We start from the raw sequence: 15,473 nt of genomic DNA on the forward strand, positions 1-15,473 counted from the left end.
TACGAAAGATCTCCTTCTAAATTGGGTTTCTCGTGAGAAGTCGGGGAATATTGATATGAGATTACCATCCAAATAAGTGTCTGTTACTTCTCTTTTACGTCTTAGCGCCCAATCCCGATCCTTAGAACACATAAGTTTTGCCAAAATAGCCCTAGGTGGAGCCCCTGGAGGGTTTTTTTTAAAAGGGATTCTATGAGCCCTTTCCACACAGAAGGTAGCCGGATCACAGGCTGGCCCTAGCTTTTCCAGAAGCCATTTTTGGATGAAATTTGTGGAATTATCCTGCTCTGCCCCTTCTGGAAAGCCCACCAGCCGCAAATTATATCTGCGGGACCTATACTCCATCTCCACCACTTTCTTTTTTAACCAGGAATGGTCTTCATCAACTGCTTCTAGTCTCTTTTTTAATACACCATTCTCTAAAGTAACAGAGTTAACTACAGTTTCCAATTCCTTCACTTTTGCTCTCAACTTTGCCATTTCATCTCTTATTATCGTGACGTCTCCCTGTACTACTGCAAGGGAAGAGGCCAGTTCTGCAACTGAAACACTAGTTGAGTTTACTACCCCCAGTATATCCTCAAGTTTTTTATTTATATTCTCAAAGCCTTCAATCTGGGGCGCACTGGTCTTTGATGAGACCTGTTCTAGTCGGTCCATACTATTAGAGCCCAACTCAACCTGTGGGACAGCCCTCTGTACGCCTCCTCTGGTTTTTGGTGGTGGTGACTTCAGAAATTTATCTAAACGAGCCTCTGGACTCCCCCCCGAACCACTTTTCGGGGAAGACAATCCACCTGATTTATGATATTTTGGCGGCATGTTTCAATCGGATCGTCTCCACAGCGGGGAATATATACTAAAAGGCAAACTTCTAATATTTTATTCAGAATAGAACATAAATCACGGAACAAAAGTTTAAACTGAGAAAATGTACCATTTTAAGGGAAAAATATGTTGAATCAGAATTTCATGGTGTCAACAAATCCCCAAAAAGTTGGGACAAGGCCATTTTCCCCGTTGTGTGGCATCTCCCCTTCTTCTTACAACACTCAACAGACGTCTGGGGACGAGGAGACCAGTTTCTCCAGTTTAGAAATAGGAATGCTCTCCCATTCTTGTCTAATACAGGCCTCTAACTGTTCAATCGTCTTGGGCCTTCTTTGTTGCACCTTCCTCTTTATGATGCGCCAAATGTTCTCTATAGGTGAAAGATCTGGACTGCAGACTGGCCATTTCAGTACCCGGATCCTTCTCCTACGCAGCCATGATGTTGTGATTGATGCAGAATGTGGTCTGGCATTATCTTGTTGAAAAATGCAGGGTCTTCCCTGAAAGAGATGACGTCTGGATGGGAGCAGATGTTGTTCTAGAACCTGAATATATTCTTCTGCATTGATGGTGCCTGTTGAGGAACGGTTGAGACGTATGCATATATACCCATACATGCATGCAATCACGTGCGGCCATGTAGGGTATATATGCATACATTTACTACCGCATCCTGGGATGATGTGCACAGATGTGCCCAGCATCTGTGCACGTTTGCCCATGGGTGCCCACAGGGACTCATGGTGGCCCCTGTGGGAAATATATGCCCCCTTAGCATATATACTGTGGCCCCTTGTTCTATATGTATATGTATTTCCATAATCCCCCTTTATAATATGTATAGGGCAGTGGCCCCTTGTATACATGTGTATACATATCAGGATATATATACATGTATATAACTGGGCCCCTTATGCCCCCTGATGTGTGTGTATATATATATATATTCTTATGTTTGCCCCCTATGTTGGTGTATACATGTGTATGGATGTGCCCCATGCATCCATTCACATATATAGATATATATTATATGATATCCCCCCCCCCCTCCATACATCTGAAACCAGATGCATCGGTGTGAATGTCCCCCAAGCATTCACACAGATGCAATCTGGTTGATTGTATCAGATTGACCAGACTAAAGTCCGGTCATCCTGATAACTTCAAAGGACTCAGATTCCACAGAATCTGAGCCCTTTGATATAATTGTCACCAGCGCCGCTGGAGACAATTATACATGATAGAAGGAAGGGAGAAGCCTCCTCTCCTTCTATTATGCGCATTCCGGCAGCGAAATTAACATCTCACTGGCCGGAATGCTGAATGCCACAGGCGGGAGATCAAAGGCTTCCCCCGCCTGTTGGCATGTAAGCGCGGCCCCGATGCGCTCGTTCCGGAGACGCTCGGGCCGGCGCAGTGACATCATCTCACTGCGCCGGCCCACGTGTCTCCAATGGTGGTGTGCGCGCGTGCGCGCGCGCAAGCCACCCTGTGGGCAGTGCGGCAGTGCGGGCCGTGGGATATAAATATCCCACGGACCCAGCACTGAGGGAGAAGAGCCGTGCCGCCCCCCCCGCCGCTGAAGGAGATCCCCCTTAGACGAACGAGCGACCCCTGGACAACGAGCATTAACCCTAAGTATCACTATATACCCCCCATACTCTATATCTATATACCCTCCGGACCCCCCCTGCACTATACCCCACTACTCTCTCTCCCTATATACCCCCTACTCACTATATACCTCCCTACTATATACCACCCCACTACTATACCCCACTGCAATATACCCCACTACTCTCTCTCCCTATATACCCCCTACTCACTATATACCTCCCCACTATATACCCCACTACTATATACCCCACTACTATATACCCCACTACTATATACCCCACTCTGATATTCACCCCACCATATACCCCCTTGGTGACCACTATACTCCCCTGGTAACCCTATACTCCCCTGGTAACCCTATACTCCCCTGGTAACCCTATACTCCCCTGGTAACCCTATACTCCCCTGGTAACCCTATACGCCCCTAGTAACCCTTTAATGCTTTGAGGTCGGCTTACACCCTTGTAAGACCACCGTCAACCTTCATCTACCCCATAGGGATAGTTTATAATACTAGGTGGGTGGGCTGTTAATATTGAATGTGTGTATCGTATAATTAGTTTATGGGTGGAATTGGGAACGTGTAGTGTAGTTGAGTACTGTATAATTAGTGCTGTATTGTTAGTGTATTGCGCAGTGTATTGTTAATAAGTACTGTTATATTTGTATCTATCTGTGTAACGTGTAGTTATTGGCGATAGTTAGTAAGGCGCATGCAGCTAGTGTAGCGATCAGTGTAAGGCATAGTGAAAATATTGTTATTGTTATATAAAGGCATAAATAGGCGGAGTTAACAATAGTTGGCTCCTCCTATTTATAAATATTAATTACCGATATTTGCATAAATATTAGTGATTAATATTCCCCCTTTACATTGGCGTGCCAGGTATTAATATTTTCTGATTCCCTTACACGCCCACTGGAGAGAAGTCATACACCACTGAAGAGAGAACCATCGTCATTGAAGTCGAACAGAAGTCGTCTGGCTGGTCGGGAGAAGGCGTTCCGAATATTGAAGGACCTCCTCCACGCAGCAACACAGCACAACAAACGACACCAATGAAGATGGCCTCTCGTCAAAAAGTAAGTATGAACTTCGCCACACTGCAACACCTCAGCAAACATAGCACATACAACCCCATCATCCCCACCACGTACAAATCCACTGAGCTGCTATGGTCCACTTTATTGGACCAGGCATACGCTCATGACAAACTCTGCATTAATCGCAGCATGTTTAAAAAAAACAAAAAACGGCTCCAAATGTTAGCCAAATTGGTTCACACCTTTGAGGATATCATTTGGAAGCCGGAACATCTGGAAACACTTAACAGCACGGCAAAGGCAGAGGAAGTTTCCAACACTGCAAACTTCCACTGCAATTGTTGTGTTGAGAACATTAAACAGTTACACACATTACAAACACAACTACAAGAGAAGTCCCAGTGTACGGTCGAGAGGGGCAGGGAGATTTGCGTGTTAGAGTCTAGACTCTCGGACAAGGAGAGTTTCTACTCTGACATGGATAAGGAACTGCTCAGACTGTACACTGAGATAAACCAGTTCAGGAACAATACGGTATCTATGGATAACATGATTGTTCAACTTCGAGAGGACCTGGCTGCAAAAACACGGAAAGACAGGAAGATTTTTATCCTAACCATTCCAGTATGGAAAGGATAAACTTCCTGTTACGGATCTGCAAGGAGATCCCAACATATGATCCCAGTGTAGATCCGTTTACTTCATGTGATATCTTCGAGGGTCACTGTAACAAGTATTCAGTGGCACACGAATATCGCATGGAGTTATTCAAGTTATGGTTACCTACACACCTAAACCAAAGGTATGAGGTAACGGGGAGGACGCAACCCATGAATGGACAGTTTTATGACAAGGAGGAACGTCTCTCCATACTCATGAGACTGGCAACGGGCCATTGGGACGTCACTCCGGATATCCTGTCCAAGTTCAAACCCACTATACATGACGAACCTCTGTCTATGTGTAGTCGGTTTGAAGCAATGTACAGAAGGGTTACAAAAGATCACGGTATCGGAATTCCACAGGGTATGATACGTATGTTTGTGGAAAAATTCCCATACCTTGACACTGCAATCCGGTTGAGTGCAGCTAGGGAGCCATCCCTCACGGATGCTGCTATGATTATTGAGCAGTGCAGACAGGATACACTGCTCAATAAGAAATCCGTCAAAGTGACGGAGCGTGCGCCTGTACACGATACATCTCAAGATGAACGGGTACAGCACACAAAAGGTAATTCAGCTATTCGCCCCACAGCCCCGCCATTGGAAAGGATGGGAGGCATTCGATGCTTCCTATGTTTGCAATATGGGCACATAAAGAGGAATTGTCCACAATGGTCACGTAATAACCGGACTAATTCTGAGAGAACAGGCAATAATAACGGTTTCAAGATGAAACCTAATTATGCCAAATCAGTGGGGGAATATGTTGAGAGAAATCTGGGACATTCACAGGTCCAGACACCAAAACGTGTGTCTGTGGCGAACGTTCCAGCGCGTTCGGTAACGGGTGTGGAATCCCCGGAATCCACACCAAGGTTCCATAGCAAGAACCCACAAGTGGCAGTATGTACCTCACAGGTACCTACGGGGAGTCTGGTGGAAATTGACTGAAGATCAGGGATCCCTAAAGATCTGGCGCCAGTATGTCCTATCATACTGGATTCTTCAGGGAGACCCCACATAAAAGCCAAAATAAAGAATCAGGACACTGAAATCATGCTTGACACTGGTGCGGAAATCTCCATTACCAATGTCAAACATGATTTACATCCCAACAGCCCTCAGTGTGTGGTGATCGGATTTGATCACCAACAAGGGGGAGTGAAGGCCCACAGAATAGAGGAAGTAATCGTCCAGATCACCAGTTACATGACCCTTAGGATCCCCATGTGGTATTACCCCGGTTCTGACAACATTATCGGAACCGATGTAATGACACAAAATGGGTGGATCCTGGATCTGGCAAATTGCATTGTGTGGAAGGGTCCCAGACGAGCTAAGGTGTTTGTTATCCAACGCCATTGTCTGGGACCACCTTTGCAAGCAGTAGAAAATTCTACTGACATGCTCGAACACAAGTGGCCTGAGGTCTCACATAATCTAGACCTGGAGCCTATTGTGTACGAGCATCCCGAACTGTGGGCCCAGAGCAAAAATGACTGTGGCAGACTGATTGGAGTTCAGGTGGACATTCAGGGTCCTGACCCTCCACCTCAACGCCAATACCGATTTCCACCAGAAGCCACCCATTCAATTATGGAGACGGGCCAGGAGTTGAAGACTAGGGGTGTGGTTATTGAGGGTAATTCAAAATGCAACAATGCCCTCTGGCCAGTCAAGAAAAAGGACACTAGTGCATGGAGGCTCACCATAGACCTCCGGATCCTCAATAAATACACCCCAATGTCAGCTCCAGTGGTGGCCCAGACTCCCGACATCATGGCCAGAATAAGCGGCAAAAGCTGCGTATTCTCGACTCTAGATGTTGCTAACGGGTTCTTCTCCATCGAACTCACGGAGTCATGCCGGTACAAATTTGCCTTTACGGTGGGGGACAAACAGTACATGTTTGCTGTACTGCCTCAGGGGTTACACAGCAGCCCCACGTATTTTCATCAGGCATTGGCGGCCGTACTGAGTGTGTTCTCATGACCGGAATGCCTTCTACAATACGTGGATGACCTGCTCTTGCATACAGAAACCATAGAGGAACATTTGGTTCTGTTGAAAGAGCTGCTGGGACTCCTGACAAAGTCAGGACTCAAGCTGAGTCCCCATAAGGCAAATTTGGCCAAAGCGGAGGTAACCTTCCTTGGGGTCCAAATTTCCTTTGGAACCAAAGGAATCATGACTGCCCGTGTGGAAGCCATGGTGAAGTTACCCAGACCCGGCACTCTTCAGGATTTGAGAAAATTCCTGGGGGTGGCCAACTTTATGAGGGAATTCATAGAGGACTTTGCTGCCAAAGCAAAACCTCTCTATGAGCTCCTTAGAGGGGAAGAACCCTCAATCAAAGGCTGGTCCGAGACACAGGAAGAGGCCTTTTCAATTTTGAAAAGGGACCTATCCTCTGCACCTGTGTTGGCTACTCCACATCCAGATGGGGAAATGGCCATACAGGTGCATGCAGGGATGGAGTCTATCGCAGCGGTCCTTCTTCAGAAAGTAGGGTATGAGGCCCGACCGCTGGGATATTTCTCCAGGCTACTTTCACCCGTCGAACGAGGGTTCGATGAATGTGCCAAACAATTGGCAGCCATACACTATGCCGTCAAGACTACCGAGCATATTATAGGCTTCCGACCCCTCACCTTGCAGACTCCACATTCTCCTTTAGCCCTCTTGCTCCGTGATACTCTCCCTGGAGTCTCCCAACAGAGATTCGGGAGATGGATCATGGATCTCAGTGGCCGGAATCTGCAGGTGGACCATAAGGCCAAGTATGTTCTGTCTCAGTTGCTAAACCTGACTGGAACCGAACATGACTGTGGCCAACCCGAACTGGACGACTCTCCACAGATGTTCAGAACCGACAGATGTCCAGATGACAGAGTCATCTTTGTTGATGGCTCTCGATTCTATTTGGAAGGAGAATATGTCACGGGTTTTGCTGTACTGGATGAGACCACTGGTACCCAGAGTCTTGTCAGGCTACCGGGTCACATGTCAGCACAGCGTGCAGAGCTAGAGGTGGTCAAAGAAGCTCTGCTTCTTCAGCCCCCAGGGAAACGAACTATATACAGCGACAGCTCGTATGTAGTTCGCGCCCTCACCCTGCATCTTGACATATGGAAGAGGAGAGGCTTTGTAGACAGCCAAAACAAACCTCTGGCTCATGTGTCGGTCCTGAAAGAGCTGTGGGAGTGGGGCATGGCACATATGACGGAAGCAGCCATTATCAAAATCCCGGCACATCAAAAAGGCGATGAACCTTTGATAATGGGAAACAACAAGGCAGACGAGTTGGCTAAACTAGCGGCAGTGTCTGGTACCCTCCGGGAACCGGGCATGGGGCCGCTACCAACTCACCGGATTGCAGCACGTACCCATCTGAGTGACGGCCCGGTGTCATTTGAAGAGGAACAATCTAAGGATCCTCTTCTAATGACACACATCAAATCACCTCAACACCCCTGGTCTGTACAACAAGGGATCTTGTGTTACGATACCGGTACTCAGCAACTCCCTCTTCCGGTGGTCCCGCAACATCTGCAAGCTGAACTGACGCGATTGAACCACCAACTGTTTGGACACCTTGGCCGGAATAAACTCTTGCCTCTCCTGAGAGACAAATTATACTGGCCAGGGATGTCCCATTCCGTAGAGGAGGTTACCCAACAATGCCTGGTGTGTGCTCAAGTCAACCCAAGGGCATCCGCCCTGAAACCAGTGTTGCAACGGGTTCCACCTGCGGATGGTCCGTGGTCCGCGATACAAATCGATTTCATTGGACCATTACCAACCGGAAGTCGTAACTGCCGTTACGCATTGGTAATAGTGGATGTCTTCTCGAAATGGGTAGAAGCCATCCCCACGGTCAATGAAACGGCTACCACGACTGCCCGTGTTCTCTGGGAACAGGTTCTGTCACGATGGGGTATCCCCAGAATGATAGAATCAGACAGAGGGACACATTTCACGGGTAAGGTAATGAAAGCGCTTTGTGGCCTCTTAGACATAAAGCAAAGGTTTCATGTGCCTTACCACCCTCAGTCAGCGGGTATCGTGGAACGGATGAACCGGACCATCAAAACCCGGCTTTCCAAGGCGCTGCTGGAGAAGGGTTCCTCTTGGGTGACCTATCTTCCAGCAGTGCTGATGGGTATTCGAGCCACCGAAGCCTCCAGTACCGGTATCTCCCCGTATGAACTGATGACCGGACGTAAGATGCCCCTATGTCTCCCCAACAAACCTCAAGTGTCAGAGCCCACGAAAGACGCCATCGCCAGAGACATGTTACTCCAACAGGTTCAACAGAACCTGAAAGAGCTACTGCCTCACGCAGCAATACGGCTACACAAACCGTATCTACAGGGGGAAACACCAATGCCCGCTGTAGGAGAAATGGTGATGGTAAAAGTATTCCGTCGGGCTGGCCCCTGGGACGCAAACTGGGAAGGACCATATAAGGTCCTTGAAGTAATGGGAAACACCATGCTGAAAGTGCAAAGGCCAATCACCAACAAAAAGAAATCCCATAGACGGCAGGAACTCTTGTGGATTCACATCGACCAAGCCAAAGCCACCCGAGCTTCCCCAACTCAATAACATATACCGTTCCGAGTTGGGTGAAGGGGGGAGGGGTAATAGGGCTTGGTGGGTCGATGATAAATCCATTCCACTGATCACACTCCATCTAATTACAGAACACAAGAGGGAGACACGCCATGGGACCACTTGACCAGGGAAGAGCTAGGCATCCTCTGAACGGGATATGTCTCCAGCTTGTGACACTGGCGGTAAGCATGTTGACGGCAGGGTCGGCCTCTTCAGGGGAGGGCCTGGGGACTAACATTGATATGGCAAACATATCACTTAATGGACCCGGCCTTTTAATGGTGGAATGTTTGGGTGGCAAAATCCGGAAACCATACGAGAACTTCGCCTTTACTTCAGGTCAGTGGTATCTGTATGGTTTCCAAAGAGAGGGTTTTGCCAACGGTGTAATTCAGCATTATACCCCAGTGGAGAATGTGTCTGCCATTCAACATGACTTACATGCCCTCTGTCTCAAGGAATTTAGACATTTTCGGGACTCAGACCCTACACCTATTAAATCCTTAAGACCCACACTTGCACCCATACCAGCAAGTGAGAGCTAACACTACCACGGTGTTATGCACCAAGAAGGGAATACTGAGTCCTGAAGATGTCACTGGGGCAGAGTACAGCGGTTGGCACATCCTGAAGGCTACCTTCCTGGAGAAGGATAGCCTAGACAGGTTAAGGGTTAGGACATATTTTGATAGGCCCATTCCAGTAAAAGGCACCCTGAAGGCTTATTGCATGTTAAGAGATTCCCAGATGATTATCACCAGGGAATCCAGTTACGTTCAGGGACATGTGTCCACTGATTATTTACGAACCAATATAATGATGTTAAAATTAAACTGCAGTGACTCTGGTCAGGCCATCTGGAACGATCAGAGTGGTCTGGTAAAACTGGAAGGCTTATATCGAGCCACAGTTTTAAAGGTACAGACCGATGCAAAGGACCCTAGGTATGCTCGGTTAAGGGGATCTCCATCCATACGGTCTTTCATGATCACCATCATGAGAGACAACTGTGTTTCTGAGGTGACAGGATACTATTTTGTCACCTATGCTCACTGGGAGCAAGAAACCCAGATGGTGATGTTGGACACTAATCCCTGGAGTTGGGATTTGGTGTGCAACGGGATAGACACCCCTACGGTGGATGTATGGATGGATGGTACTCCTATGACTGAAGAATACCGGGGGAGGTATGTGTCTTCTGATTGGAAGGACCCCAGGGGTAGAGATATTAACTTTGACATCAATATAGATGGTTCGTTTAAATGGCCTTTTTGTGAGACAGCAGACGAGGGGTGCTGGACCTTTACTCAGTGGGTCTATCTGTCCCAAACAAAACCTGTAGGGAAGCTAGTGCTACAGGCTGGAGAAAACGATCAGTGGTACCCCTTCAAAGGAAGGGGACAGATCTGTGCAACAGTGGTGAGGGTCCCCTACGATACAGAAGATCTCCAACCGGTAAAACCACATTCCGACTCTTGCACCGCCCCTATCCATCAATCGGCAGATCCTGTAGCTCCTCAACTGTCATCCCCCTGGAAAATCATCACGGACGCCAAATTCATCCTATTTACCTGGAGAATTTCCGTAGATGACTTCCGTGTTGACCATTGGGATCACAGGTGTGAGGAGTTCATCAGGAACCAAATTGACATGGTAAGAGGTTGGATAGAGGCGGGACAAGAGGTAAGAAAAGACGACCCCCCACGTAGGAAGAACAGGGGGAGGAGAGATCTAGTGGCTATGGGACTTGGCGGAGGCGCTTTGGGAGTGGGCGCCCTGAACACTATGGATATGGAAGTTCTGAGAAATAAGCTTGGGGAAGTTGCGCGACATGCCGGGGAAGGATTCAGGACCCAGCTTGATGTAAACCACGTCCTAGAGGGTTTACAGCATTCGCACATTGATGCCACTACCTCTCTATCTTCTGCTATACGTGAGAAGTTTAGGAGGTTAGTGGTGGGTCTGTTAGAGGAGCAGGGTCGGGCTCAGCTTGCTCTGGCATGTACGCAGGTCCAAAGCGAACTCTCGGACAACCTTAAACATATTGTCTCAGCACTACACAACGGCCACTTCCCATTCAACCTCCGCCAGCGAATAAGTCCACTGGTCTCTCCTTTCGCCATCAACCATACCAACTGGTGGGCGGTTCAGTGGCATGGGTGTCGAAATTCAACCTGCACTGCTTCGTCATTGGCACCTGTGTCCGGTCGCACCAGACAGGGATACAGTGTCATAAATCTAGGTACGGTGATGAACAACCGAACGGTACTTCATCCCCAGCTCCCCTCAAGCGTTCTAACCTATGAGGAAGGCCATCCTTCTTTGTTTGACACAGAAGGATGTTGGTTGAGAGAGGATGCCATCCTATGTCAGGGTGGTCGAGATCGGGTGCTTGGGCACCAGTGTTGGAACACCGAGGGGACCTGTGAGATGAAGGTCAACCCAATACCTTCATCCTCTTTAAAATACTTGGGACAGGGATATTGGTGTTGGTACCAAGGGAATAATGGGTCATATACAATTTATGGATTCAACTGTACCGAGCGAGGAATACTCTTCCCTGGAGCGTACTGTACCCTTAGCCCCGTTCTAGGTCTGGACGTCGCAGGACAGCAAGGAAGAACCCCAATCAACCCGGAAAGAAGACTCGACATCCGCCCCGATGTTCCCGTGAGACTTCAGAAGATTCCCCTTGGCCTCGGCAAAGAACTAAAACAGCTCCTGATGGATTTCAGCCAAGAGGAAGAAATCTTACAACATCTTCGGGAGACGGAGAAACAGGCCACTATTCGACTTACCCATGACCGGACGAAAATTACCGCAGTTGCCACAGCATTGGACAAAGACTCAAAGATCTCATGGTGGGAGAGTCTTTTTGGATACAGTCCTAAGGCAACCTCGTTTTTTAATTTGCTGATACACCCGGTGATAGTGCTTCTGGTTCTGGTCGGACTCATGTACATAGGACTGGGGTGGATGTACCGGAGGGTCAAGAGACTAACGGACCAACTAAGCCAGAACCAGACAGCACTTCACGAACACAATCGCCGGAGGCTCAGGGCTTGATTTCACCAAGCCCTGAAGCGGAGGAAGATTCTAAAGACAGGACAATTCGTGTGGGGGGGATTCAGGATGGAAAATCTCTAATTGATCTTGAGACCCTATGTGATGTATATTGGACTGGTGCGTATGAGGTTTTGGGAGGTACACCCTGCCCATCCTGAGGCCTCATAGGATTGCATATAAATGTTTTTGGGTATGGGTGGGTTGGAGGAGGGGAAGGGGAATTGTGATATATGTTTTGTATGAATGGGGATTAGATTAGGGCACGACAGGGACAGGGCCCCTCTGTCATTTGCCACCTTGAACCCTGGAATGGTGAAGTTCATAAGGGAAGGGCTGGAGGTGTAGTGTAGCGGAGGTGTTCTCCACCGTTAGAATTTGGGTTCCAAGACATCACCCTGCTCTATGAAAGAACTGACCTGCCTAGTAAAGACCTACTAACCTGTCCATGGGAGTACCGCACCTACCCAGACTAAACGCAAGATGTTGGCAAAAGTCGTACCTGAAGGTTGGCGCAGTAAAAGACTAAGGTTGCGAAGGTCAACCCGCTCCAGATTCCTTTGGGGCGGGATGGACTTGAAGATCGGCAGCATTGCTGAGAGACAGTAAGAGTGTGGTCACCCCAACCCCAGGGGTGGCTAACAACGGAAGACAGTTACCAATAAGGAAGACCAGTCAAAGACTGCAAGGGTCAAGCCGCTCCGGAAGTCCAAGATGACAGTAGGAGGGACTGATCAAGATAAAAGAGGTCAAGAAAGTTCTAAAGAAGAAGATGGTATGCCCGGTGGATGGAGGAGTAGGTTACGGTGAACGGCAGGTCGGAGGAAACCTGAAGGGGTGATGTCTAAGTACCTAAGAACCTGTTGGACACTACAGTTCTTCCTGAACTATCACTGAAGATGGGGTTGAGGGGGAAGGGGAGGCAAATACATCTCAACCCTTCTCCCAAGATATTGTCGTATTCCCGACAACAGGGGGATTGTTGAGGAACGGTTGAGACGTATGCATATATACCCATACATGCATGCAATCACGTGCGGCCATGTAGGGTATATATGCATACATTTACTACCGCATCCTGGGATGATGTGCACAGATGTGCCCAGCATCTGTGCACGTTTGCCCATGGGTGCCCACAGGGACTCATGGTGGCCCCTGTGGGAAATATATGCCCCCTTAGCATATATACTGTGGCCCCTTGTTCTATACTGTATGTATATGTATTTCCATAATCCCCCTTTATAATATGTATAGGGCAGTGGCCCCTTGTATACATGTGTATACATATCAGGATATATATACATGTATATAACTGGGCCCCTTATGCCCCCTGATGTGTGTGTATATATATATTCTTATGTTTGCCCCCTATGTTGGTGTATACATGTGTATGGATGTGCCCCATGCATCCATACACATATATAGATATATATTATATGATATCCCCCCCCCCCCTCCATACATCTGAAACCAGATGCATCGGTGTGAATGTCCCCCAAGCATTCACACAGATGCAATCTGGTTGATTGTATCAGAATGACCAGACTAAAGTCCGGTCATCCTGATAACTTCAAAGGACTCAGATTCCACAGAATCTGAGCCCTTTGATATAATTGTCACCAGCGCCGCTGGAGACAATTATACATGATAGAAGGAAGGGAGAAGCCTCCTCTCCTTCTATTATGCGCATTCCGGCAGCGAAATTAACATCTCACTGGCCGGAATGCTGAATGCCACAGGCGGGAGATCAAAGGCTTCCCCCGCCTGTTGGCATGAAAGCGCGGCCCCGATGCGCTCGTTCCGGAGACGCACGGGCCGGCGCAGTGACATCATCTCACTGCGCCGGCCCACGTGTCTCCAATGGTGGTGTGCGCGCGTGCGCGCGCGCACGCCACCCTGTGGGCAGTGCGGCAGTGCGGGCATTGGGATATAAATATCCCACGGACCCAGCACTGAGGGAGAAGAGCCGTGCCGCCCCCCCCGCCGCTGAAGGAGATCCCCCTTAGACGAACGAGCGACCCCTGGACAACGAGCATTAACCCTAAGTATCACTATATACCCCCCATACTCTATATCTATATACCCTCCGGACCCCCCCTGCACTATCTGTATACCCTCCGGACCCCCCCTGCAATATACCCCACTACTCTCTCTCCCTATATACCTCCTACTCACTATATACCTCCCTACTATATACCACCCCACTACTATACCCCACTGCAATATACCCCACTACTCTCTCTCCCTATATACCCCCTACTCACTATAAACCTCCCCACTATATACCCCACTACTATATCCCACTACTATACCCCACTACTATACCCCACTACTATATACCCCACTACTATATACCCCACTACTATATACCCCACTCTGATATTCACCCCACCATATACCCCCTTGGTGACCACTATACTCCCCTGGTAACCCTATACTCCCCTGGTAACCCTATACTCCCCTGGTAACCCTATACTCCCCTGGTAACCCTATACGCCCCTAGTAACCCTTTAATGCTTTGAGGTCGGCTTACACCCTTGTAAGACCACCGTCAACCTTCGTCTACCCCATAGGGATAGTTTATAGTACTAGGTGGGTGGGCTGTTAATATTGAATGTGTGTATCGTATAGTTAGTTTATGGGTGGAATTGGGAACGTGTAGTGTAGTTGAGTACTGTATAATTAGTGCTGTATTGTTAGTGTATTGCGCAGTGTATTGTTAATAAGTACTGTTATATTTGTATCTATCTGTGTAACGTGTAGTTATTGGCGATAGTTAGTAAGGCGCATGCAGCTAGTGTAGCGATCAGTGTAAGGCATAGTGAAAATATTGTTATTGTTATATAAAGGCATAAATAGGCGGAGTTAACAATAGTTGGCTCCTCCTATTTATGAATATTAATTACTGATATTTGCATAAATATTAGTGATTAATATTCCCCCTTTACAGTGCCTTTCCAGACATGCAAGCTGCCCATGCCACACGCACTCATGCAACCCCATACCATCAGAGATGCAGGCTTCTGAACTGAGCGTTGAGAACAACTTGGGTTGTCCTTGTCCTCTTTGGTCCAGATGACATGGCGTCCCAGATTTCCAAAAAGAACTTCGAATCGTGACTCGTCTGACCACAGAACAGTCTTCCATTTTGCCACACTCCATTTTAAATGATCCCTGGCCCAGTGAAAACGCCTGAGCTTGTGGATCTTGCTTAGAAATGGCTTCTTCTTTGCACTGTAGAGTTTCAGCTGGCAGCGGCGGATGGCCCGGTGGATTGTGTTCACTGACAATGGTTTCTGGAAGTATTCCTGAGCCCATTCTGTGATTTCCTTTACAGTAGCATTCCTGTTTGTGGTGCAGTGTCGTCTAAGGGCCCGGAGATCACGGGCATCCAGTATGGTTTTACCGCCTTGACCCTTACGCACAGAGATTGCTCCAGATTCTCTGAATCTTCGGATCATGTTATGCACAGTTGATGATGATAGATGCAAAGTCTTTGCATGTTTTCGCTGGGTAACACCTTTCTGATATTGCTCCACTATCTTTCTGCGCAACATTGTGGGAATTGGTGATCCTCTACCCATCTTGGCTTCTGAGAGACACTGCCACTCTGAGAAGCTCTTTTTATACCCAATC

This window comes from Bufo bufo, chromosome 5, assembly GCF_905171765.1.
Source record: "Bufo bufo chromosome 5, aBufBuf1.1, whole genome shotgun sequence".
In the NCBI taxonomy this organism is placed as follows: domain Eukaryota; kingdom Metazoa; phylum Chordata; class Amphibia; order Anura; family Bufonidae; genus Bufo; species Bufo bufo.